The sequence below is a fragment of the Mytilus trossulus genome, chromosome 3 (genome assembly GCF_036588685.1).
Source record: "Mytilus trossulus isolate FHL-02 chromosome 3, PNRI_Mtr1.1.1.hap1, whole genome shotgun sequence".
Lineage (NCBI taxonomy): Eukaryota > Metazoa > Mollusca > Bivalvia > Mytilida > Mytilidae > Mytilus > Mytilus trossulus.
Genome location: NC_086375.1, coordinates 64,033,510 through 64,037,767, shown reverse-complemented (window position 1 = coordinate 64,037,767; position 4,258 = coordinate 64,033,510). Strand labels below are relative to the sequence as shown.

General features: G+C 36.0%; 1 long non-coding RNA gene across 1 annotated transcript; it reads left to right on the top strand.

Annotated features, from left to right (window-relative positions):
- The first annotated feature begins 2,602 nt into the window (after positions 1–2,602).
- LOC134709633 (uncharacterized) lies at positions 2,603–3,665 on the top strand. Its single transcript, XR_010106007.1, has 2 exons — positions 2,603–2,774; positions 3,363–3,665. It is a non-coding gene; the product is annotated as an uncharacterized LOC134709633 (long non-coding RNA).
- Positions 3,666–4,258: the final 593 nt, after the last annotated feature.

Below are 4,258 nucleotides of genomic sequence, written 5' to 3'. Positions count from 1 at the left end.
TAATACAAAAACATAGCCTACGGCGCTAGGCGGTATATTGACACAGCCTACGGCGCTAGAAGCCGTATGTACCGATTATCAGGTTGTCTGCATGTTGATATCGTAAAATATCAGCTGCGAGACATAATATGAAGCTTTTTGTCGAGTGAGCGTAGCGTATGCAGATAATCTAATAATCGATTTATCGGGCTGTATTTGCGTGTTTCGTAAGTGTTTTCTTTGTTTCGCCAGCATAAGTTGATAAGTTCGGGTCAAAGTTATTAACGTCGGTTCAAACATTATGACGTCGCTGATATGTCCGGGTCAAAGTTATTAAGGCCGGGTCAACGTATTTGACGTCACAAAGACATGATGCGGAATAATATTAAGAGCTGAACAGAGTGATATAGACAGAGGGACGACCGATAAGTATTATTATCGGACCATAGATGAATTATCACGTTGTGATTGGTTAAACGCCGTCACGTGGTGACCCCCTATGAGACCGTAGGGGGTTAGTAGGTTTCATAGGGGGTTTATGACGCGTTAATGGCGACGTCATCTATTAATGGTGTTGCGTTTCGTTGTTTATTTTTCAACAAAACGCCGCAGAAAAGTCCAGCGTCCGATAAATTCGTTATACGGTTAACTACTGACCCCCTACGGATCCATAGAGGGTGAATAAAATTCATAGGGGACTCGGCCTCCGGCCTCACCCCCTATGGATTTTACTAACCCTCTATGGATCCGTAGGGGGTCAGTAGCGAACCATATAACTTATATTATCGCACCGCGGGTAAATTATCACGTTGTGATTGGTTTAACGCCGTCACGTGGTGACCCCCTATGAGACCGTAGGGGGTTAGTCAACTTCCAAGCAAGGACTGAAGCTCATAAACTCGGCAATCAATTAAACGCAGGACATCGGGAATGTCCGGAGAGCCGACAACCTTGCTTCGGAAGTTGGGGGTTAGTAAGTTTCATAGGGGGTTCGTGACGCGGTAATGGTGACGTCATCTATTAATGTTGTTGTGTTTCGTTGTTTATTTTACAACAAAACGCAGCAGAAAAAGTATAGCGTGCGATAAATTCGTTATACGGTTAACTACGGACCCCCTACGGATCCATAGAGGGTGAATAAAATCCATAGGGGACTCGGCCTCCGGCCTCACCCCCTATGGATTTTACTAACCCTCTATGGATCCGTAGGGGGTCAGTAGCGAACCATATAACTTATAGAGTGGGGTGCTCAATTTCGCCGGGGACACAATTTCACCGTTTTAGGATTTTGGGGTGTAAAAACTTCAAAGGATGGCTGAAATGGAAGAAATGTACCGGTAAATTATATTTTTACAACAAATATGATATTTTTTTTAACTGAGACAAAATTGCGGCTCCTACTGAAAATGACCGAAAAACGGACAACGATTTTCGGACAATTTCCTGAATAAAAAATTCAATTTCAAAGAAGTATTTCTAAGTAAATATTTTACTGAATGCCCTAATTTTGAATTCTTTACACCTTTAAAATGTCTGCTATTCATCTATATTTGATAAAAATTGTTAAAAGCTGCGTTTATTTGGTTTTAACCATCTCTGTGCCATGGGCCACTTTTGGGCCATCTTTTTCGTACTACGTTCAGTGCCAACAGTAGGACAACCGGAAGCGCCTGAGTAAGGATTTCGGCGCTCAGTGATACGGTTCACTAGTCGACGTTGTCAACACGTAATGGCGGCCATTATTTGACGTTGGATTTGGCATTCCACGCTGGAAAGTTGCATTCAAGACATTCTTGGATGCTTAAACTTTATGCCACACAACAGCGGCAAAGGTAAAGGTTTATTATGAGATATATCAGTCATTTTTTTCTTTCAAAGAGGTCGTATCCCATCAAATGATTTAAACGGCAAAAAAGTGTAAAATCATATATGAACACATGAAAATTGAAATCCCAGTTTTCATCATTTCCTTTTCATATATTTAATCCACTATTTACACCAATCATAGGTGTATTACATTCGGATTTCGGTCATGGGTATCCGCCCTTGTCTCCGGAAATATATTATACCAACAAAATTAGTCAACATCCGTTTTCAAAATGGTAAAGTGTTCTTCATGATCTCCCTAGAAATAGGTAACCTATCACTTTGTGCGAAGATAATAGAACATTGTTAACCCGTAACTGCAAATCAGGAACAAAATTGTTCAAATTTTAAAGCACGGATGAGCATGTTTTATGCCAAATGTATGTTCTCTGAAAAGGGGGTGTTTGATACTGAGGCTACATGTATCTTGCTGAACGTCTCAAATTCAACCCAAATTCCATGTTCTAAGACAAATTCACTTTAACTGTTGGCTATTTTATACCTGGTCTAAGTATTAAGTATGAAATCTTTTATGAAAATAAATACAAACTAAAAGCGCACTTGTTTCTGACGATGCCAATGGGGTAGTCCAAATGGGGGTGGGGTGGGGGGGGGGGGGGGGTCTGCATGCGCACCTTAGTCATGACATAATAATCAGCTCGTTGATTGTGGTCATTATCAGGCAGAAGCAGAAGAAGAAGAAATAATTATGACGTCTGACAAGGCTGTTTTTATTTTGTTCTGGAACACCTTCCTACATGCATCAAAAATTTAAAACAGACTGAGGACATTTTTCATGTAAATGTTTGATATAAATACAACAAGTAAACAAATGGAATGTCAACGACCAGTAATGTTGAAAGCAGAATGATTTTGAAAATAGAAAAAAATAAATAGGACTAGATTACATTAAAATGCCTTAACAAATTGTAAGTAATTCAAAAGTGTCTGTTTAGGGAAAAACAGTAGGTTATTTACAATGCACTATGATTTCAATCCCACAAATATGAAACAAAAACATAATAGACATGGTATGCAAACTATTACAGTCAAACATGAAAGTTGTATAAAGATATATAGGTCAAAGAATCACACACAGACTTTAAAGCCAAGTACTTTTAATACTTTAAAGATTTTTCATTCTGTTATCCAAGCTGTATAAATGTCAAGAATCTAAGATACATTTGTAGTTTCATTTTGATTTAAAACCTAATTTCAAGAATGAAGGGAACAGTCATTTAAATTTAATTTATGATAAAAGAACAATATAAGGGAATTAACTCTTACATGATGTGCATCATATCCATGCAAATTAAGTGTTTTAATAAATCCAAACATTGTTTTTAGATAAGAGAATGACTTGTCACATTGAATGTGCAGATGGTATTGGGGTCATAGATGGAAATAACACAATGAAATACAAATACACATGTATTATTATTATAATTACCATTCTTCATTAAGTTTTAACTGAATTAACAAACTTAATTTAATAACAAAATGTTTTCTCATTTCAGTACACAACACATCCTGTTAGAAGAATAATTTCTCTGGAGATAGAAATATTGATAACTAGAATCAGCAATTTATATGAAATTTGTTATGAGACATAGATTCATGACCAAAATGGTAATCCAGGTGGTTCAAGTGATTATTAGCAGACATTTTGAACTAATGCAGGATTGAATAAATGAAACTTAAAACAGATTATGGGCTCAAAGTGTAGTAACAAGAGGATTTTTAAATATTTGAAACTCATCAACATTAAAATTTGCATAAGTGAGATGTAACAATATTTATTAAAAAATTCAGATATTTGACTCATTGTTTCCATGAAATTTTTTTTACAAAGCAAAACCACAGTTACATAATTGATATTTTATACTTCTTTAAGTTCTGACAACCAAATATATCTTCCCCATATGATCTGACCCAAGCGTTTCCCACTTGCAGACCTTATTTTGCATGAGTGTAATTTAAAGAAAGCCCACTTACATTTTAGCGAATTCAAGTTTTGCCATTCCAGAATAATTGGACATTTTCCCTGGTATATTCGATATTGACCCATATGTTGTAGAACTCAATTTTGCTGCTTTGATACTTTTTCAAGAAATTGTATCACAAGGCTAAATTATATAAAATTAGCTCACTTTTGGATATTTATCACAAATTAAATAATCTATAAAATTGAGAATGGAAATGGGGAAAATGTCAAAGAGACAACCCAACAGAAAAAAATAAGCAGAACCACTATTATGCTTATAAAATATTGATTTAACTCACTTTTGCCATGTTGTTCAGTTTCAGAGAAAGAATTTAATTAGTTTATTCCTTTCAATTTTGGGGTGGGGACCAGTATAAACACTGCATACATTGTACCTACATGTATATCCTATCACTAGTTATGAAAAAG